Genomic DNA, 24049 nt, shown 5'->3' on the forward strand with positions numbered 1-24049 from the left:
TTATTTTAAAGGCTTTCTATGCTAACTTTTTGTTTTCTGCCACTGCGTTCTAATTCACACATCCACCAAAATGCCCTTGATGTTCTGATCTCCCAAGGGACAAGCATTTTATCTCTAGACTGGTCTCCTTGTGCAGTGCTCCACAGAGTGACACGTGCAGTTGGATGCTCTGGAGTGGCTTTGGCCACAGTAATAACCGCCGAGCACAGAAGACAGAAGGCACGGTGGATTCCTCTACTGCCACTTCACTGCTCTCCAGAGTGACGAGGAAGACAGCGGGTCACCGGTAAGCCTTTCATCCCTACCTGAAGAGACAGAGACCAACATGTACAAGTGTCCTCACCCGGACCTGCAACAAATCTGTACATTCACCAATTTCTTTTAAGCATCCATAGGCGTGCCCACAGTAATAAACTAATCATTCTAGTCGACATTTATTGAGCATTTGCTACGTACCAGGCATGAGAGCCAGTGTTTCGCATGCATTTTTCTCTTTAAATTCTCACAACCTACGAAGTGGTACACTTATCATCCCCATTTTACAGATGAGGGCATTGAGGCTCAAGGAAAACTTGTCCACAGCCGGTCAGCAATGGAGCGAGGATGTGATGTGAACCTGAGCATTTGTCTCTCAGACCAACCTCTAAAATACCATCCTATGCTAACTACCATAAGGGACTCAAATAGGTATCAGACAGTCTTACGTATAACCCCTTTGCTATTGTTTTCGTTTTGTTTTTTAATTTTTATTGGAGTATAGTTGCTTTACAATGTTGTGTTAGTTTCTGCTGTACAGCAAAGTGAATCAGCTATACGTATACATATATCCACTCTTTTTTGGATTTCCCTCCCATTTAGGTCATCACAGAGCATTGAGTATAGTTCCCTGTGCTATACAGTAGGTTCTCATTAGTTATCTATTTTATATATAGTATCAGTCGTGTATATATGTCAATCCTAATCCTCCAATTCATCTCACACACCCCCTTTCCCCCTTGGTATCCATACATTTGTTCTCTATGTCTCTGTCTCTATTTCTGCTTTGTAAATGAGATCGTCTATACCAATATTTCAGATTCCACATATATGCATTAATATACGATTTTTGTTTTTCTCTTTCTGACTTACTCACTCTGTATGACAGACTCTAGGTCCATCCACATCTCTACAAACGACCCAATTTCATTCCTTTTTATGGCTGAGTAATATTCCATTGTATATACACATCTTCTTTATACATCCCTTTGCTATTAATAGCCTATGTTAATAGCCTAGCTATTAAAAATTATATGAAACAACACATACATCCATAGAGAGCATATAGAAAACCCATGCATTACGTTTAGTAATAACTGAGTTGCAAATGGTTGGTGCAGATAATTAGTAATTTTATCTGAATGCAAGGAAGTGGTAGATGGGCATTTTCTACGATAGTTTTAAAAAGTGCTCTGGAGATGGTGAGAGTCATGCTATACCTTGAAAGTGAGGTAGAGACCAGATCTAAAGCAGAGGGAAGAATGCACAGTCAAGCGATACCATAAATCAAAACTGGAGGATGGAAATACACCACCTAACTCTGGGGCTCTTGAAAGCTGTTTGACAGCCCTGACCTTGCCCTGCTATGTTGCAATAAAGTTTTTAAAAAATGAACCCTGGCACAGATTCTGATCCATCTTAGTTACCCTCTGCGCACAGATGATGTAACCGTGGCTGACACACACGGGCACGCTCAACAGACACTCGTCGTGGTCAGCACGGCTTGTTGACCGCGCGCACAGGCTGGGCTGCATCCAGCTGGTTCAGATCCCTGGGACCTCGGGACCTTGGCTGAGCCATCTCAACTCCACGTCTGAAATGGGGACACTAGCTATAACTCATGCCCACCATCACCATACATCGTAACCATCAGCTAGTCTTCATTTGTTTTACCGTTTTGGTCAAATGGAGACTGAAGTGGTCTGCTACGCGTCCTAGGGAGGAGCTCTCAGCGCTTGTGAACCAATCTCCTGGGGAGCTTCATTCCAGAATCGCACTTCCTGCGTTCACCAAGGTGAAATCTCTCCTTAGGGACTGTCAAACCGAAAGTCTAATTTGGACTCTGAGTACTGCTCAGTGCTAAGCTATCTGGAGAGCTGTGTCTCTTTCAATGCTGGAATTTACCATGGAGTAAAATTCTCCAGCGGCCTGCATGTTTCACAGAAGCACACAGTGGAGAAGACATCTTTTCCTCTCCTCTGATGTGGGTTGGACACAGGGGCACCCACACAGGCCTGTTGGATATTCAAAAGATCATTGATACAGTTACAGAGGAGAAAGCGGGTCCACCCAGGGGTGTGCTCAACCAGGCCCGTCCCTTACCTAATGGATGGATCACTTCGAAGCAGTCTGCATTTTTCCTTTCCTTTTTCCATTTTAATCTCAGTCTTTCAGGCCTCAGGGCTGGGAATCTTTTCTTCTGCAATTGCCCCAAACAGCGCGCGTCTGGGTCCTTCCATATGGGGTGGCCTGGGCCGTGCAGGGATTCTGTGACTCTGGAGGCCCCGACTTGGGGGGGAGCTCTCATTGGAGGGCACCCTTGGAAATCACAGCTCCTCACTCAACAATCAGGGCTCCTTCCACTGAGCTCGGAGGCTCAAGTACTTCTCATCAGGTGTCTGCAGGATGAGATTTGCCTCTTGGATTAGCCAGATGCAGGATATGCACCATTTACTTCCCAGGTCAAGGGTCAGAGGAGGGTGAATGGTCCTAGGACAACATTGACATCAGGAAAGGGGCCTCCTGTCCTAGGCAGAATGGTATTTTCTCACCATCCACACTCCTTGAAGTTAAGAAAAATTTACTGCAGAAGTGATTTTTCTGTTTGCAGATTAGAAATGAGGAAGAGGAATAAGAAATAAGGAATAAGGAAGGGGAAACAGATGAGGTCTTTAATTTCTGAGGAGAGGCAGCCAGGATGGCATTTTGCGAACCGTTCATCATCCGGGATCTGAAGCTTCTGCACTTCAGCTTCTGAGCTGAAGGGCAAATGGGGATTGATTCTCTGTTAACTGGCCCACGCACACCTGGCGCCTCACCGAACCGGACGGCAAGCCCAGACAGCAAACCCTGGAAGGTCACAGTGGGCCTGGCTGCCCCGCAGTCCAAAGGCCAGCTGAACCTGAGCACAGCCCTCTTGCCTGCGAGGAGGGTGACAGCCACGCACACGTGGTGGGCCTGGTCCAAGGCTGGAGATGGAGGCCCACAAGGAGGAGGAGTGTGTGTGCTGGGGGTAGGCGGTGGGCAGCGGGTTTTATTCCTCGCAGCTGTTATGGAAAGGACCACGGGGGCTTCAACCTAAAGCGCAGCCCTGAAATAATGTTCAGGACTTAACAAATGCCACTGCTCCACTCTGCCTCTGCCCGCTGTGGCCGCCTGGCCGAGGCTGGGTGGTGGTGAGCCCGCCTCCGGGGCAGGGGGGGTCTGCCTGCCCTCCCACACCTGGGGTGGAGCAGGGGGCCCAGCTCTGACTTGCAGTGTCCCTTCTGGAGGGAGAAAGCCATGCTGGAGGAGGAAGGTGGTCCCCACATTTGAAGGGGTCTCCCTGGAAAGCCATCTTGAATGTGGCTCCCGCGTTATACGGTCACTTTTGATGTGAACACATGTGATGTGGCCAGGGCACCAATAATGCTGGAATTCTGTGGCATCTATTTTGAGAATTCTACTTAAAGCCGATTCCCTGATTTATTGATAATTTGCCTAAGCTGATATTACAATGAAAGTCGAACCCTTAGCAGCACAGTGATTAAGGACACAGAGACTTAAATCCACGTTCCTACAAGCGGAACACGGTCCGTGTTTTCTAACTGGAATTACAGGCACAAGTCATCTCGCCTGGGTTTCTACGAGTCATCATCATCATCTCAGAAAGAAGCCATACAGGGCTTCCCTGGTGGCGCAGTGGTTGAGAGTCCGCCTGCCGATGCAGGGGACGTGGGTTCGTGCCCCGGTCCGGAAAGATCCCACATGCCGCGGAGCGGCTGGGCCCGTGAGCCATGGCCGCTGGGCCTGCGCGTCCGGAGCCTGTGCTCCGCAATGGGAGAGGCCACGGCAGTGAGAGGCCCGCGTACAGAAAAAAAAAAAAAAAAGAAGTCATACAGCACAGTAATATAACAGAAAAAATTTCACATTTAAAATCAGAAGACCTGGATTTGAGTCTAATTCAATTCTGCGATCCTCAATTTTCTCATCTCATCTCATCTCCGCCCATCTTGTACTTAAAGTGGAAATAATAATATCTACTTCACAGAGTCGATGTGAATTAACCAAAATGAAGACTCTGAAAGCCCTGATACGACGTCTAACACACACATTGGCTCCAATGTCTTTATAATGAGCTTGCTTGAGAAAACCAATCACAGTGTTGGGTAATATTCAGCATGAACTTGACAGAGAGTCACTGCCCCCAGATGCTTGTTGCCAGCAGTTTTCTCTGGGCTCCGTGGGAGGTGGGGGCTGTTAGCACACTGTCCTGCTCGCCCCCAGGAATCAACTCCATGTGGCTTCACTGGGCTGCTACCCTCTCGGTGCGAACGTGGGCAAGTGGCCCAGGGCTGACCAATCAGTTTCTTCCCTGAGAGTTTTCCAGGTGCTGTTTGGAAACAGACGCTGCTCCGGAGGGTAAATTTCCTAACAGATGGAGAAAGTCTGCAAGGAAAAAAGTCAAGCAAAACTAGGAGGAGAACCAAGAGGAGAAAGCATCACTGAAAGTAGGACAAGTCAAGCCTGAAGGCAGACACGCACCCTTATTTGCTTCAGTTATTTCAGATTGAGTTTCTGTCACTTGCAACTGAAAGCATCTGGACTGAAGGGTCCATGTGGGGACAGATGAACACAAACTCCCTTTGCTCCCCTCTCCTCCCCACACTACTTCCCCTGAGAGCTGGCAAATACTTAGATATTGCCTGAAGCCCCAGGAAGAGATGGAGGTGTCTATGGTCCCTTACTTACAAGATTAGTGTTATTATCAAATTGGAATAAAAATAAGCTCACAGACGGAGTCAAGATGGATCAAACTGGAATTAAAATAAGGTCACAGACGGAGTCAAGATGGACCAAGTCCATCTTCCTAAGGGTTGGGGTGGAGGGAGTAAACCCCTGTTTAGTGAGCATCTCTGTACGCCAGATGCCGTGCTGGCATCTTCATGTGTCTTCTCCCTTAACCCTAACAGGAGCCCTGGAGGCTGAACACTCTTACCCTTCGTCGGCACGTACAGGGACTGAGTACCGTGTCCGCGGTCACACAGGGAGCCACTGGCCAGGGCTTCCCAACACCCAAACCCTGCTCTTCACCTCACCTTGGTCTACACTGCAAGTGAAACTGATACCCAAAGTGAAACAATCAGGGTGGTCAGTGAGAGGCATGAGAAAGGCATCAGCCCTGGTCCACTCTGAATACGAGATGGGGCAGTTCATCCATGCCAAGGGGGACCACTGGGCCAAGGGCTGGAGGTGAACGTGGGGCTCCGGGGAAATCAAGGTGACCCAGACTGGTGGGTTGGAAGCTGTGCGTCCAAGAGCACTGAGAAGGCGTGTCATCTGGGCCTTACCTGGGAGGTCTTGGTGTCTGAGAGGTGTGAACTGAATTTGAGAAGCAGAGTCGCCGGGGATTCTGAGACAGTGAAAGCAATGGGAACGGGTATTTCTGGAGGTTACCCCGGCGGAACGTACAGTGAATCAAGGCCCTCCCTCAGAGGAGACCCCGCCCTCCCCGGCCTTTGGGGCTTGGACGGCTGCCCACCCACTGCTTCTCCTTGTCTAGCTGGGCGGACTGTGGGCCAGGGGCTCCCTGCTCCTACAGGTCATGCGCATGAGTCCGGCACTCACGTGGGTCCCGGCAGCCTGTGCCCCAGGAGGCTGCACGGATCGTGGTATGAGGGTGGGCGCCAGGCTTGAACCTAGAGGTGGAAGGGTCCCTGGGGTACCCGGAACAGCCCACTTCCCTACATGGGGGTTGATGACTCCGCCCATTTGACAATAAATCGTCACTCTGCGGCTTTTGGCCGCTTCCCTCTATGTAAATATCTAACTGAAAGACTTTACGGGGAGGAGGAGTCTGGTCTAAGGAAAGGTTTATATATTTCTGAATCGTTTGGCTTCATGATCTCCTAGAAGCCTATTGAATTCTACCAGCCAGATTTTGGGAAGACTGTGAAATACACAGCGTCCAGGAACGTTTCCATGGGCTTCCCTGACTGTCACTTCACACGGAGAAGTGGTGTCTGGAGAAGGGCAGTAACATCCTCAGGTTCATACGAGTTGAAGCTGAACCGGGAGCAGAGTGAGGTCTTTTAGCTCCATGTCCACTGTCATTTCTTTTTTTTTTTTTCCTTTCTTTCTTTTAATAAATGTATTTTTCTATTTATTTTTGGCTGCGTTGGGTCTTCGTTGCTGGGCGCAGGCTTTGTCCAGCCGCAGTGAGCGGGGGCTACTCTTCGTTGCGGTGCGTGGGCTTCTCATTGCGGTGGCTTCTCTTGTTGCGGAGCACGGGCTCTAGGAGCATGGGCTTCAGTAGCTGTGGCACATGGGCTCAGTAGTTGTGGCTCGCGGGCTCTAGAGTGCAGGCTCAGTAGTTGTGGCGCATGTGCTTAGTTGCTCCGTGGCATGTGGGATCTTCCGGGACCGGGGCTCGAACCCATGTCTCCTGCATTGGCAGGTGGATTCTTAACCACGGCGCCACCAGGGACGTCCCCACTGTCATTCCTTTTACTCCAGAATGTGTACAGATACCTGAAACCGCCTCTGTCCAAGTAAACAGCCCCATGTGCTCACTTCCCCAAATTGTATTCTTTGTAACTGAAAGTCCTGAATCCTTAAAAGTGTAACCATACCTGGAAGGGGTGGATGAATTCAGGGGGAAGGGGTTTCAGCTTTGTTGCAAAGAACGGGCTGTGAAAGAAGTGGTGATGGTGAGAACAAAAGAGTGTGTGTGGAATCGGGAGTGCGGGGAGAGGGGAGGAGGGAACAGGGGTGGTGACCGCAGGGGCTGGGTGTGCTGACAGGGATGCCAGAACGGGCCTTCCTGGTGGTCCTGAGCGCTGCTTTGCAAGGCAGGAGACAGGAGGTCTAGTGGTAAGAAGGCATGACGTGATACTCTTCACACCTGGCTTGTCCATGTGCAGTCCCTGTAACTACACAGATGGCTTCCGCAGGGAAGGGGGAGGCAATGATTCTTCGAGGAGGGTATCGGCGGAGTCTAAGTGGGAGGTGGCCAGCCCAGGCAGCAACAGCCGTTCATCATAGACATCTGAATGGCTCTAACCCACAGCAGGAGGTAGAGGAGACATATAAGGCTTAAAATCAAATCATGTGTCAAGCTGAAGAATAATGGTACTTTCTCTAAGGAGTATGTATATATTTTTAATTTCTGAGTGAATTAAGTGCCTATAAAAGGTGTTGAACTGGCAGCCTAGAAAGCTGGAGTCTTTGATTTATGCCTCGAAGAAGACAGACAGAGACAGCCTCCTGAATCATTCCTGAGTCACTGAGCCTATGCGCTCTGCCCTTTGTCTGGCTAAGAGTACTGACTCACCGTCCGCTGTGTGCAGACCATTCCCACCATTCTCTACAAGCTTTAGGTTAGGATGATACAAAGGCTAAATGGTAGGGAAATAAAATACATGAATTTGAGGCAGCTTACGAAGGAATCATTCTGTTGTTTATGGGCAGATCCATAACACTAACTCTTGTACACCTTTACACTGAATTTCTATTTTCAAAGTACATTTGCATATTCTATCTCATAACCCTTTCTTAAAATATCTGCAATCTTTGTTATTGTCATGTTTGTCTTTGGATGGGAGACTGGGGTAGGGGTGATGATAGCATGGTAGATTTGGAAGCACTCTTAGAGAAGTGATGGGACGAAAGGCAGGACCCATACGTCCTGAAGAGAGAGAAGATGCAGAGAGAGAAGCTCCCCTTGGGCAGTGGAGGGGGTGCTGGAATCAACCTCCCTAACTCCCTCTCCACCTTCCACTGGTCCAGACATTGGTCATAATTATGTAACACAGAGCAAAAAAGAAAACACACACACACATACACACAGAGATCATGTAATAACAATAATAAAAACATTAACAAAAACAGCATCTTATGAGAGAAGAAAGTATCGGGATAAAGTAGAGGCCTAGAGGCAGAAATAGCTGTGTGGTCATTGAGGTTAGGAAGAGCTGGGTTGCTTAGAGGACACTTCAGCTGTGTGAGTTACAGATGCCCTACTAGCGAACTGGGGGAGCAAAAGGAACCACAGAGGATTAAACACAGCACGTAGGTAAAGCCGTCAGCACTAAGTTGGTGGCTGAATATATATTACCTCTCCTACTAGAAGACAATTATGGCTCAATCAGGTAGACAAATATAATTATTTGGTTTTTTTTAAGTAAACAAAAGATTGATTTTTACATTTAAACTCTGATTAGTATTGGCTCTAACTTTGATTTCTTTACTTATTTTTCTTTAATTGAGTAGATTCTTGACTTGATAGATGAGTTAGGCTTTAGTTATATTCCCCTGGCATTGAGTCTGGAGAAGCTTTCTGGGGGTGTAATATGTTGGCAAAATACTGAAATACTTAAAATTAGCTACCAACATATGGGAGAAGAAGTGACTCCCTGAATCCATCCCTTTCAAAAGCGGGGGTGTTCCTAGGAGAGGGGGAGATTCCGGGGCCCTCCATGCTCAGGGTCCTGTCGCCCACCGTTGATGGGAATGTGCGCACATAGACACGGCCCACGCCTCCCTCAGCGATCCGGAAATACCATCATGCAGCCACACAGGTAACGTGGCTTTAACGAGTATGTTTGTATTTGATGTTATTAGAAATGAAATGTTTGTGGAAATGTCACTGCACAAGGAAGGCACCTACACGGGGCAAGGAGGTGAGAGTCTTAACAAAAGCTGAAAGTACCACCCCCACTCACGCACTCACATCCAAGCGTGTGTCTACTTCATTCACAGTCATAGTGCAATCTAAATCATGTGTCCAAGTGAAAGTACTGAAAAGACAGTCAGAATGCTAATGTCTACATTGGTTGTGATGCCATGTCTGCTCACCTTTATTCTTCTTCCACATCTTAGAGATGGAAAAGCGAGCAGCAAAGTGATCAGGGTGACATGGTATCATCCATCCAGAAGGGAGACCCATGAGGTCTGACCCCAGCCTCACACCACAGTTACTGATTCCAAATGCCGTCCTTACGTCTGAAGAACATTGGTCAGATTGCAAACGTGCCGAATGTCTTTATTTCCTTCAAATGTAATATAGAGCTGTATTCCATTTCTCAGTCAAGTTGAAGAGGCTTATTGGGCCCCAGCTTTGCAGGCATTGTGATAGGCTCTGTGTCTTGTCCAGATACAGGTATACTGCATCCAGGGAAACACTGGTTCATGTGATGGATGGCCCAGTGCTGATTTAGCACCTACCATGAGCTGGATGCTTTACAAGTACTATAGATAAAACTATTAGCAAATCTGGGTTTTTTCCTAAAGTTGCTTACAGTTTAAGAGGGAGACTGACCAACGGTTATAAACATAAAGGATTCTGAATAGATCAAGATAAACGGCACTAACTGGCATAAAAAAAGAACTCTAGAATCTCAGAGCCTTCCAGCAAAAAAAGAGGACTTTTTTAGCTTATGCTAACTCATAGGGGGTCAGAGCCATCACCTGGGAGGTCAAAGGAAGAGCTTAGGCAAAAGTGAGATGGCCCAAACTAAGGCAGGGGCAGTGAGATCACAAGCAGAAGCAGGAGTCAAGAGATACCTCATAGAAGGCACAGTGCTAGATGCTGCATCTGCACCAGGTACCGGTCAGCATCAGGGCAGGTTAACCGAACAGGATGACTAGTATGGAAAATAATCAAGAAGAAAAAGAAGTGCATTTTAAGTCCCAAAGTAATACAGGTACATGTAACAACAGAAAGAAACCAGTCATATCATAACTAAATCTAAAAATTAGTGATGTTACTGTTTTGTGAAAAAAAATAATACTTATCTGAAACTCAAGTATCAGCTGCTCTTAACATGGAAGAGACCGGGTGTTCTGATGCTTGGAGAGCAGTGGAACAGGAAACAAGGAAATTTTTTTAAAATGCTACAATTCTGTGTCCTTAAGAAAAGGAAAAAGCCTAATTATTAACTCTAGGTAATTTTAGAAAAATACATTTAATTCCACGTTAAAGATGTATGGATGATCTGCAGAAAAACTGAAAGATAATATATAACGTCTAAACTATTTGAGAGAAGAAATAAAAGAATGAAAAGGAAAAGAAAAAAAACACAGACAAGTATAAAAATGTGGCAAAAAATCTGAGAGAGGGCTAAATAAGCAACTGGAAAGAATGATAAATAGAAAATATAGAGGTAGATAATTAGAAAAAGTACTAAGATTATACTACCAATAAATATGAGTATATTAACTTTATCAAAACACAGAGATTCACAGATTTGGGGGAATTTTTTGGTTTTAGGCTACTTAGGAGAAATACAAATAAAATAAAGCAAGATAGAAGTTTTAGTAATATGCCAGGAAAATAATAACAAAAACAGGTACAAAGATATTAATACCAAAGAACAGAAATCAAGGTAGAAAGACTAACCACAAGAAACAGTGGTATGTAGAGGATCAACAGTACAACCCACCGAGAAGAAATAATAGTCATGAGCTCTAGTGATATGAACAAGATGGTTACAAAATAAAAAATTTTTGTATATGCAAGGAGAAATGGACAATTCTACTATTAAAATAAAAAATATTAATACAATTCTCAAAAAATGAGAGTGCAAATGAGCAAAAAAAGTGCTCAGAAAATTTTCATAACACAATCAACAATCTGAAAATAAATGAATTAGACAGATATAGTTATGTAGATAGATAGGTAAATGATAGATATAGAAAGAGAGAGAAAAAAATCGAATTCAAAAAATGGAAAATGCTCCTCCTTTTCAAACACAACAGAACTTTCACAAACCAGCTATGTTCAGGCCAAAAAAAAAAAAAAAATCTCAATACATTTAATGGTCAGAATGCTATGAGCCATGTTCTCAGAACAAAATACATTAAAATTAAGACTTAAGAGAGAAATCAGGGAAATTACTTGAAAAGAGAAATCCTGGTTTAAGCAGAAATTCAAATAAAAATTACAAAATATTTATAAAAGAATGAGAACATTATATAGTAAATCGCATGGAATGTGGCCTAGGAAATCTATAGTCTTCGGTGACATTCTTAGACAATAAGAAGCAGTAGAAGTAAATTCGGTAGCTATACATGTCCGTTAGGAAAACTTTACAAATAACAAACAGAAAAAACCAAACAAGCAGTGCCTTAAAAAAAAGAGAACCAGATATTGTTTTTCTTTACTTAAAAGTCCAGGCGGTGCCTTCAAGAGGGCGGAGGAGTAAGACGTGGAGATCACCTTCCTCCCCACGAATACATCAAAAATACATCTATATGTGGAACAACTCCTACAGAACACCTAGTGAACACCCGCAGAAGACCTCAGACTTCCCAAGAGACACCCTCAGGTGACCTACATGCAGAGGCAGGGCCAAATCTAAAGCTGAAACCCGGGAGCTGTGAGAACAAAGAAGAGAAAGGGAAATCTCTCCACGCAGCCTCAGGAGCAGCGGATTAAAGCTCCACAATCAACTTGATGTACCCTGCATCTGTGGAACACCTGAATAGACAACGAATCATCCCAAATTGAGGTGGTGGACTTTGGGAGGAACTGTAGACTTGGGGTTTGCTTTCTGCATCTAACTTGTTTCTGGTTTTATGTTTATCTTAGCTTAGTATTCAGAGCTTATTATCATTGGTAGATTTGCCTATTGATTTGGTTGCTCTCTTCCTTTTTTTTTATATATATATATATATGTATTTTCTTTCTCTCTTATAGTGAGTGTGTATGTGTATGCTTCTTTATGTGATTTTGTCTGTATAGCTTTGCTTTTTCCATTTGTCCTACAGTTCTGACTGTCCTTTTTTTTTTTTTTAGTATAGTTTTTAATGCTTGATATCATTGGTGGATTTGTTTTTTGGTTTGGTTGCTCTCTTCTTTCTTTCTCTCTTTCTTTCTTTTATTACTTTTTAATATTTTTTCTAAAATATAAGTTTATTTTATTTTATTTCTTTCTTTTTTCTCCCTTTTATTCTGAGACAAGTATCTGACAGGGTCTTAGTGCTCTGGCCAGGTGTCAGGCCTGAGCCTCTGAGGGGGAGAGCCAAGTTCAGGACATTGGTCCAGCAGGGACCTCCTGGCCCCACGTAATATCAAATGCAGAAAGCTCTCCCAGAGATCTCCATCTCAATGCTAAGACCCAGCTCCATTCAATGACTAGCAAGCTACAGTGCTGGACACCCTATGCCAAAAAACTAGCAAGATAGGAACACAACCCCACCCATTAGCACAGAGGCTGCCAAAAAACATAATACATTCACAGACACCCCAAAACACACCACCAGATGTGGTCCTGCCCACCATAAAGACAAGATCTAGCCTCATCCACCAGAACACAGGCACCAGTCCCCTCCACCAGGAAACCTACACAAGCCACTGAACCAAACTTACCCACTGGGAGCAGACACCAAAAACAACAGGAACTACGAACCTGCAGCCAGCAAAAAGGAGACCCCAGACATAGTAAGATAAGCAAAATGAGAAGACAGAAAAACACACAGCAGATGAAGGAGCAAGGTAAAAACCCACCAGACCAAACAAATGAAGAGGAAATAGGCAGTCTACCTGAAAAAGAATTCAGAGAAATGATAGTAAAGATATCCAAAACCTTGGAAATAGAATGGAGAAAATACAAGAAACGTTTAACAAGGACCTAGAAGAACTAAAGAGCAAACAAACAATGATGAACAACACAATAAATGAAATTTAAAATTCTCTAGAAGGACTCGATAGCAGAATAACTGAGGCAGAACAATGGATAAGTGACCTGGAAGATAAAATAGTGGAAATAACTACTGCAGAGGGAAAAAAAGGGACTGAGAAAATATTTGAAGAGATTATAGTTGAAAACTTCCTAATATGGGTAAGGAAACAGTCAATCAAGTCCAGGAAGTACAGGAAGTCCCATACAGGATAAATCCAAGGAGAAACATGACAAGACACATATTAATCAAACTATCAAAAAATAATACAAAGAAAAAATATTAAAAGCAGCAAGGGAAAAGCAACAATTACCATACAAGGGAATCCCCATAAGGTTAACAGCTGAGCTTTCAGCAGAAACTCTGCAAGCCAGAAGGGAGTGGCAGGACATATTTAGAGTGATGAAATGGAAAAACCCAAAAGCAAGATTACTCTACCCAGCAAGGATCTCGTTCAGATTTGATGGAAAAATTAAAATCTTTACAAAGAAGCATAAGCTAAGAGAATTCAGCACCACCAAACCAGCTCTACAACAAATGCTAACACAAGAGAAGGAAAAGAATTACAATAAGAAACCCAATTAAGAAAATGGTAGAAGGAACACACATATTAAGTGATGGACTTCTCAAACTCTTCCAAAATATAGCAGAGGGAGGGACACTCCCAAACTCATTCTACGAGGCCACCATCACCCTGATACCAAAACCAGACAAAGATGCCACAAAGAAAGAAAACTACAGGCCAATATCACTGATGAACATAGATGCAAAAATCCTCAACAAAATACTAGCAAACAGAATCTAACAGCACATTAAAAGGATCATACACCATGATCAAGTGGAGTTTATCCCAAGGATGCAAGGATTCTTCAGTATATGCAAATCAATCAATGTGATACACCATATTAACAGATTGAAGGAGAAAAACCATATGATCATCTCAATAGATGCAGAAAAATCTTTAGACAAAATTCAACACCCACTATGATAAAAAGCATCCAGAAAGTAGGCATAGAGGGAACTTACCTTAACATATTAAAGGCCACATATGACAAACCCACAGCCAACATCATCCTCAATGGTGAAAAACGGAAACCATTTCCACTAAGATCAGGAACAAAACAAAGTTGCTCACTCTCACCACTGTTATTCAACATAGTTGTGGAAGTTTTAGCCCCAGCAATCAGAAAAGAAAAAGAAATAAAAGGAATCCAAACCAGAAAAGAAGAAGTAAAACTGTCATTGTTTGCAGATGACATGCTACTATGTAGAGAGAATCCTAAAGATGCTACCAGAAAACTACTAGAGCTAATCAATGAATTTGGTAAAGTAGCAGGATACAAAATTAATGCACAGAAATCTCTGGCATTCCTATACACTAATGATGAAAAATGTGAAAGAGAAATTAAGGAAACACTTCCATTTACCATTGCAACAAAACGAATAAAATACCTAGGAATAAACCTACCTAAGGAGGCAACAAAGCTGTATGCAGTAAACTATAAGACACTGATGAGAGAAATTAAACATGATACAAAAAGATGGAGAGACATACCATGTTCTTGGATTGGAAGAATCAACATTGTGAAAATGCCTATACTACCCAAGGCAATCTACAGATTCAAGGCAATCCTTATCAAACTACCAATGGCATTTTTCACAGAACTAGAACAAAAAAATTTCACAATTTGTATAGAAACACAAAAGACCCTAAACAGCCAAAGCAATCATGAGAAAGAAAAACAGAGCTGAAGGAATCAGGTTACCTGACTTCAGACTATACGACAAAGCTACAGTAATCAAGACAGTATGGTACTGGAACAAAAAAAGAAATATAGATCAATGGAATAGGAGAGAAAACCCAGAGATAAACCCACGCACATATGGTCACCTTATCTTTGATAAAGGAGGCAAGAATATACAGTGAAGAAAAGACAGCCTCTTCAATAAGTGGTGGTGGGAAAACTGGACAGCTACATGTAAAAGAATGAAATTAGAACACTCCCTAACACCATACACACAAAAAACTCAAAACGGATTAAAGAGCTAAATATAAGGCCAGACACTATAAAACTCTTAGAGGAAAACATAAGCAGAACACTCTATGACATAAATCACGGCAAGATCCTTTTTGACCCATCTCCTAGAGAAATGGAAATAAAAAAAAAAATAAACAAGTGGGACCCAATGAAACTTCAAAGTTTTGCACAGCAAAGGAAACCATAAACAAGACGAAAAGACAACTCTCAGAATGGGAGAAAATATTTGCAAATGAAGCAACTGACAAAGGATTAATCTCAAAAATATACAAGCAGTTCATGCAGCTCGATATCAAAAAAAATAAAATAAAAACCCAACCCAAAAATGGGCAGAAGACCTTTACAGACATTTCTCCAAAGAAGATATACAGACCGCCAACAAACACATGAAAGAATGCTCAATGTCACTAATCATTAGAGAAATGCAAATCAAAACTACAATGAGGTATCACCTCACAGCAGTCAGAATGGCCATCATCAAAAAATCTACAAACAGTAAATGCTGGAGAGGGTGTGGAGAAAAGGGAACCTTCTTGCACTGTTGGTGGGAATGTAAATTGACACAGCCACTATGGAGAACAGTATGGAAGTTCCTCAAAAAACTATAAATAGAACTACCATGTGGCCCAGCAATCCCACTACTGGGCATACACCCTGAGAAAACCAGAATTCAAAGAGTCATGTACCAAAATGTTCATTGTAGCTCTATTTACATAGCCAGGACATGGAAGCAACCTAAGTGTCCATCGACAGATGAATGGATAAAGAAGATGTGACACATATATACAATGGAATATTTCTCAGCCATAAAAAGAAACGAAATTGAGTTATTTGTAGTGAGGTGGATGGACACAGAGACTGTCATATAAAGTGAAGTAAGTCAGAAAGAGAAAAACAAATACCGTATGCTAACGCATATATATGGAATCTAAAAAAAAAAAAAAAGGCTCTGAAGAACCTAGGGGCAGGACAGGAATAAAGATGCAGACATAGAGAATGGACTTGAGGACACAGGGAGCGGGAAGGGTAAGCTGCGACAAAGTGAGAGAGTGGCATGGACATATATACACTACCAAATGTAAAACAGATAGCTAGTGGGAAGCAACCACATAGCACAGGGAGATCAGCTCGGTGCTTTATGACCACCTAGACGGTTGGCACAGGGAGGATGGGAGGGAGATGCGAGAGGGGGGAGACATGGGGATATATGTATTTGTATAGCTGATTCACTTTGTTATACAGCAGAAACTAACACACCATTGTAAAGCAATTATACTCCAATAAAGATGTTAAAAGAAAAAAAAGCAAGTCCAGAAATGTGTGGTTACTGGAATTAAGCCAGTGCTTAAATAGTATCCAGCCAAGGGTTTTACAATTTTGTTAGCCTTTGGCCTTATCACTCAAGATATCTGCTGCTTCTCCAGACATGTCATTCATATCCAAGCAGGAAGGAGAAGAGTGTGTTAGCTTTTGTCCACCCCGTTTTAAAGGAAAACAAATGTTTTCCCTAAATCCTAGTAGTGTTCATTGGCCAGAGGTATAGCAAATGGCCAATGCTGGCTACAAGGGAAAATTTGAAAATGAATCACAGAGTCAATGAAGGAAACAAATAACCATAAAAGAGAATGATATAAAAGAAACAACAATAATAACAAAAAACCTATCAATAAAAATAAAATCTGGTCATTTGAAAAGACCAATAAAATAGCTAAAACCCAGGCTAGTGTCATCGAAGGAAATATTTTATACAAGCACTATTGGAAATAAGAAAGAAGACATGAACTAAATTTTAAATATTGTGAGAACGTGAGGTACAGCTCTAAGCCAATAGTTGTGAATATCTAGATGAAATCAATGGTTTCTTAGGAATATGGAACTGCCAACATTGACTCAGTAGGCAGAAACCCTGAATAGAAAAATAATCAGCCAATAAATTAAAAAATGCATCTACCAGCCAAAGAACACAGTGGAGTCCCATCAGATATAAAATTACATACAGTCAGATGATCTTTTAAACTCCCTTAGGAGTCTAGCATAAGCATTTTTTTCCTCCAGAATTGGAAGGTTTCACTCTTTTTTTAGAGGTGGATCAAAAATGAAGCCACTTGTTTAAATTTAGAAACTTGTTGCTTGAAAACATTCTCTTTAGACGTTAGAATCACATTCATCTTCATGAAATACATGCAGGAAAGGAAGCCAATTGAGGAAGAAGCATACAACTGCCATATCATCCTTATTCTGTGTCTAGAATACTCTAGGATACAGTTTAGAATAAGACTGGTGTGCCTACGGGCAATTAGTTTATAGTAAAGATTGTTTTAAAGCAGTGGGGAAGGAATTCACTATTAAATAAATGGTGCTGGGAAAATGATAATTGTCCATCTAAAAGGAAAAGAGAAAGACAAATAGACACAGACACAGACAGACAGAGACAATTTTTTTCTTGAACTTACAAGAAAGTTAATTCAAGATGGGATGAAGAGTTTAATATAAAGAACAAAATTCTTTAAGTATTTGAGGAAAATATCAGAGAATGTGTTTCTAAATTGTGTACTGGAAGGCTTTCCTCAGTAAGATACAAAACCTAGAATTTATAAAGGAAAAGATTGACAGGTTTTTCTGTACAAAAATTATAAATGTCTGCATGACGAAAGACTCCATAAACAAAGCTAAAAGACAAGTAAAAGAAATACTGGTGCAGTGGAATAATATTTTGATATAATAACTGATTTTTCTCTACCTTCCTGTTACGTGGGCCCCCTGTCCCCTCACCCAGCTGCCCCCTCCTCACCTCGGCAGCAGCAAGGGCGTTCTACGTTCCCTGCCTCAGAGGACACATGACACAGAATAATGCAGAAAACAAAAGGGTCCCTTCTCAGTTTTGAAATTTCAAAAGCCTAGGACATGGCATAGAATAACATTTGGAAAAACACGTCTGTAACCATCTCAATCTGCAGATTTGACTGTCTCCATTCTCAATCAAGATTTTTTAGTGGCTTCGCGAAGAAAAGGAGTTGAAAAGGAAACAAAGAGAACTGAGAAACTCGTTATCTTGAGAAAGAAATCCTGCCACAGGCTGAGCTGTTGTCGTAGGGGCTGTGTGTGTGTATGGTGGAGGTACAAGTGACAGAAAACTCAGAAACAAGGAGTCTTACATCTCTTTTTCTTAAGTGAGGCCCGGGGATACACAAGACCCCAACGTGCCCTCTCCTTAACCCAGCCCTGTGTGGTGGGAGAGCGATGGCAAAAAAATGCCTGTGTGGTGTGTCTGGAAGGATGGGTTTGACAGGTACTCAGCGTTTTCTCTCATGTGTAACACGCGCAAAAACAGCCGAATGATCCCTATGCACCAAATAATAGCACTGAAGCAGCAAGTTAAGTCACCTTGAACGGGAACAAAGAATGACTCAGCTTTAACTTAAAGATCAAGAACCAGAGGATATAAAGCTTTTCTCAGGGGAGGCAGGGTGGACAAAATGTGACTGAAGACCAGATGCATCCTGCCAACAACACCTTGGTACCCATACCCCAGAAACCTGACCCCAAGCCGAGGAAAAGAGCCATGATGGTTGGGTCTGAGATTCAGCTTCTGCCATCTAGTGGAAAGGGTGGACATCAAATTAAGTTAGAGAGAAACGAGGACAGTTTCACTTCTGGCTGATGAGTTTGGAACCCATTACATTTGCAGCTTTCATTTGGCATCCGGAATACCTAAGGCACTCCTGCCAATCATCATGATAAGACAGGCAGCCTGCCAGGGGTTGGAGTCCCTAGGAAGCTGAGTACATGCGAGGGATGCAGAACATCTCCATACCCATCAACGCCACAGTATAAAAACAGGCAAGTAAACAATACACAGAAAGGAAACACTAAAAGAACAAACAAACATACGAGAAGAGCTTCAAGCCAACTAGTAAGCAGAGGTATTCACATTTAAACAATAACGAGGTTCCCCACTCCACGCCCTGCGATAGACTGGCAATAGTTTTAAAATATTGATAATGTCAAGGGTTGCTGCGGGTGGAAGAGAAGAGCATTTCACACACCATTGGGCCATACGTGAACCATCAATCAACATTTTAAACGTGTTTTTCCTTTTGGTCAACAATTCTACCTTGAGGTTCTCTTTTCTGGAGAAATATGCAAGGGCGCAAGGAGCCAGCTACGAGTGTGCTGACTGCAGTTTTGTCTCATAACAGAAACAGGCAGCACATAGATTGCCGTCGTAAGGAATATTTTAAGGTTCGTTTTTGTTCTTCCCTTTTACAGAGTGCTATTCAGTTGTTTACAAATGGGGTATTGCTAATGTACTTATGTGTCTCTGAACACTATTATTACATGAAAAGAATCAAAGAGCAATGAGTATAGTATTCCATTCATCGATCAAATATAAGTATCCGTGTCTATCTCGAGAGGGGAATGGAGGTGAGTCAGTGGGCAGACAGTGCTCGCCTCGGGGGTGGGGTGAAGGAGGGGTGAAGAGTAGCTTTCATATTGTACTTAGTATATTTTCACATTCTTTTATTTTAAAGATTTATTTATCTATTTACTTATTTTTGGCTGTGTTGGGTCTTCGTTGCTGTACGCGGGCTTTCTCTAGTTGCGGCGAGCATGGGCTATACTTTGTTGCGGTGCGCGGGCTTCTCATTGCGGTGGCTTCTCTCGTTGAGGAGCACAGGCTCTAGGCGCGCAGGCTTCAGTAATTGTGGCACGCAGGCTCAGTAGTTGTGGCTCACTGGCTTTACAGCGCAGGCTCAGTAGTTGTGGCGCACGGGCTTTGTTGCTCCGCGGCATGAGGGATCTTCCCGGACCAGGGCTCGAACCCGTGTCCCCTGCATTGGCAGGTGCATTCTTAACCACTGTGCCACCAGGGAAGTCCCTCGTTTATTCTTTTGAAACGATGGTCATGAAATATTTGTATCATAAAAGTAATAAAAGAGCCAAGAAATTCTCATGGACAAAATTAGGCAGCAAATATTTTGCTTTTACTTGGGTTATTTTGAAAACCAGACACCGAGTTTGTATTATTTAATGCCCTCAGCAGTTGCTCCAAGCTCCTGACTCATCAGTGTGCCTTTCCCAGCCCTGAACACAGCGCGTGGAAGATGAAACCACCTCTCTTATCCATCCTCAGGGAGCCCTCTCCTGACTGCGGGGGAAGGCGGGGAGGCTGAGAGGCGGGGACACGCGTCGGGGAGGGGAAGCCAAGAACCCAGAAGCTGTCTGGTGGTTCCCAAGAAGATTGTGGGCCTGTTGAGCTTGAGAGGAAAGAGAAACAAGCAAGCAAGCAAGCAAGGCACCTGCCCGGAGCACTTGGGAACCACACGCGTCACTCTGCCTTAGGATTCTGTCCCCTGTCAGGAGTTCTTACAAATACATCTGCATCCCCCTCTTCCCACTCAACTGCAAACTGCTGAAGAACAGAGTTTCTCCTTTCGTCTTCTATCTCCCCAGCACGTGTGTCCACAACACGGCATTGCACACGATAAATTCACTAGCCGTGTGTGAACGGATTGGTCTACCCCAGTGTTGCCTCTGCCGTCTGAACCCTCCCAGCGTGTAAGCACCACGTAAGACAGTAGAAAGACAAGGGACTCCCCCATTGGAAACACCTGTCCTGAGGCCACACTGTAAAGGCAGACTGCCGTTCTTAAGGGTTTTGTGTGTCTGCTGCATCGAATTCATTCCGAGGAGCAGTTTTATATAAAGGATGTTTCTGTAAGGTGAGATGCTGCCTTTCTGATCTACAGTCCGGGAAGACCTCCTGAAGGAGCGTAGTTTGAGAGATGGCAGGTGTTTGAGGGAGCTGGCAGGCGCTGTGTGTGTAAAAGTTGCCTCACAGCCACTCTCTGAGGTGTGAATTGGGAATGACATGAGTTGGAAAAAGAGAGGAGACGGACAAAGAGACATTTTGCTGACTTTTGCAAAAATAGAAAAGCTGGTGAAGGAACACAGGACAGGACAAAGAATGGAAACCAGGACACAGTGGTTGGCTCTGTTAGAAGATGTGAAACAGAGATGAGAAAATGTCGGAGAGAAGTGGTTGGTGGGTACCAGTGAAACACCAGGGAGATATTTTAGCCCTGGCATGGCGAGTCAGAATAATATGAGGCATGTGACTGAGAGGCAAAGATGAGACACCCAGAGGATGATTGGGTCTTTGGAGCAATGCCTGGCACCAGCTCTGCACGTGAAGCATCCTGGGTGAACCTCACCCAAGCCCACACCCTGGCTGGTTGGCTAAAACTTTGGGTTTTATTGAGAGCATTCCCTGCCTGAGAAACTCCCTGATTGTATTCTTGGCTGCTCTGGAAAAGCACCAGGCTCTTCCAGACCTTCTGTGCTGTTCAGTAAATTGTTCTTATTCTAATCAGGGAAAAAAAGAACGCTTTTTACATGGGCCACCCATTTACAACTATAAGTTCCAGGTAACAGGGAATTAGCTTGAGTCTCCTAAATACTCTCTCAGATATAAAAACAGGTAGCATACCCCAAATGCTTCTTTCTGCAAGAGCCTGCTCTCCAGTTTAAGCTCCTTGGGGGCAGGGATGTTTGGTGCTTGTTGCTGTGTTCCAGGGCCTAACGCAGAGCCTGGAATGCAGTCCCTGTTTTTTTGAATCGATCTCAACTTCATTCTGCTTCTTTCTTTATTCTCTTCCCCAAACTTAGAAGGGCCTTGTCCACAAAGGCTACCACTGAGAAGCAGTCAGCCTGCAGGGACAATTCACACTGATCCCTTCTCTCATGGGTTCCCTATGACCGTTACTGCCCGAAGCAAACACTTGGGAATGTAATCTTTCCCCCATTATTTCATGTGAAGTCTTGCATTCCGTGATCACCATGTGACATACATCTTTCTGAGCCCGTCTCCTCACCCAGAAAATGAAAAGAAAAATACACATCTCACAGGATTTTTGCTGAGATTAAAAGAAATAAGACATAAGAAAGAGCCTAGCAGAGTGCCTGGCCGAGGCTAGGAGCTTGGAAGTATACTATTTATTGGCTTCCCTCCCTGGACCAGGGCCCTAGTTCAGGGACCATCTTCAACCTATTCGAATCCCACAATGCCTGCACTCAGCACAAAGTAGAAGATTGATATAATTACGGAATTTCAGGTTTAAAAGGGACTTAAAGTTCACAGACCCCAATGACTTTCCTTTCAAAATTTTTATTGTGATCCACATTTTACATCAGGACACATTGTGTGTGTGAGTGTGTATGTGTGTATACCGAAAAGTTTTATTCTATTCTATTGCATTCTTTTTTAAAAATGCTGACCATGACCCAATAAATTGATTTTGTGACCCATAATGAATGTGGCATGGCTTGCAGTTAGAAAACAGTTACCTAGATTCTAGATCAACCACCCGTGAGATGGAGAGACCCTCCCGACACTGTCCATCCCATAGGGACTGTCCAGCACCCATCTCCTTAGATAAGAAATACCCCATGCTGGATAGGGTGTCACTAACTATAAGGCACTAAATATAAAGTAACGCCGAGGCCACAGAAGCAGCTGTCAGAGGGCCCACGCTGCACCTCTGTGTGTGTGCACCCACCTGCCTGCGGGATGCCGGCCTCTGCTCTCATGGAGAAGCCGACGGTTCGGGCCTTTCAATTATGCATGCGTCTTATGCAAGGGTTCTGGCTAAATGAAGGGGCTGCAGCAAGAATGTCCATGAATTCTTCATAAGTGCCAGCGAGGGAGCGCCTCCGTCTTCTCTCCGTGAGCCTTCCAGATGCATCGTCATCACTCGTCCCGGCTCACACACTCGTGCTCTGCTGGGAGGTGTGCGGATAATTAGGGAACATTCTTCACTGGCGATGCTTCCTGCTGGCTGAGAAATAAGAGCTGTCCCGTGTAGGTGGACTGGCGTTCGTTTCTCTAGAGAAAAAGGATCCCTGGGGAGATCTCGGAGGCAGAGGTGCCCATTTGCCCCCAGGCCAGGAAAGGAGCAATATTTCCAGCAAAGATACACTGTAACCTGGACTAGTCTCCGAAACACCCCTGCAACCCTGCTAAGGTGTGGAGGTTCAGAATTCTACTGCTATTGTCAATTATTTTCATTTTTCTTCCCGGGGTTCCCTCATCTTATTCAGGGTAGAGACGAACTAAGGATGCAGAGGTCTGTGCAGAAACGGGTCGCTCCCATTCTCCCAGCAAGAGCGTTGTCCTCTGGGTGGTTGATTGAGGTTCAGGAACAGGTCCTTCTCTTTTTATTCCTTATCCAGTGAAGAGGCTGGGGTTGTGGCAGCTGGTAGAAGAGATTCATCTGAGGAGGACCGAAGACATCTTCCGAAGGGGACAGATGAGTCTGCTGGGGTTTCCACAACAAAGTGCCATGGACCAGGCGGCTTGAACACCAGAAGTGTGTCTCCTCATGGTTCTGGAGGCTGGGAGTCGAAGGTCAAGGTGCAGGACTCAGTTTCTAATGAGAGCTCCCTCCTGGCCTGCAGACGGCTGCTTTCTTGCTTTGTCTCACGTGGCTTTCCCTCTGGGTGTGCACAGCCTGGAGTTTCGGGGTGAAGGGAGATCTGATGTCTCTTCCTCTTCTTATAAAGACACCAGTCTTGTTGGATGAGAGCCCCACCCTTAAGACTTGATTCAACCTTAATTAGATATCTAATTAAGATACAGTCTATCTTCAGATACAGTCACATTGGGGCTTCCACTATGAATTTTGGGGGGACACAGTTCAGTCCATATTCTTCCTCAAGTCAGGGCCAAGAAATGCATCCCAGGTGTTTCTCTCACAAGTACCTGTTGACATCGCTAATAACTTATCTGAGACAGAAGAGACTTGTGAGGTTAGACCTTGAGCAGGACAGGATCTGGTTTCAGGAGAAGAAGCTCATGCAACTTGAAGTTCTGACAAATGTTAATGTAAATATTGAGTAGGATTTTGACTGGACTCAATCATGGCAACCTGTGATTTAATTACTTATTTTAGTCAACATTTTAAATATTCTTCATGGAATCAATGGGAAGAACCTCTAACTTTGTACCTTCCTCGGACCCTAGAGCAGCTTAACACAGCCCCGTTAGAGACGTGCGGCCAGCAGGAGACAGCTCTGGAGCATGAGGATGAATTCAT

This window comes from Phocoena phocoena, chromosome 8 (assembly GCF_963924675.1).
Source record: "Phocoena phocoena chromosome 8, mPhoPho1.1, whole genome shotgun sequence".
Lineage (NCBI taxonomy): Eukaryota > Metazoa > Chordata > Mammalia > Artiodactyla > Phocoenidae > Phocoena > Phocoena phocoena.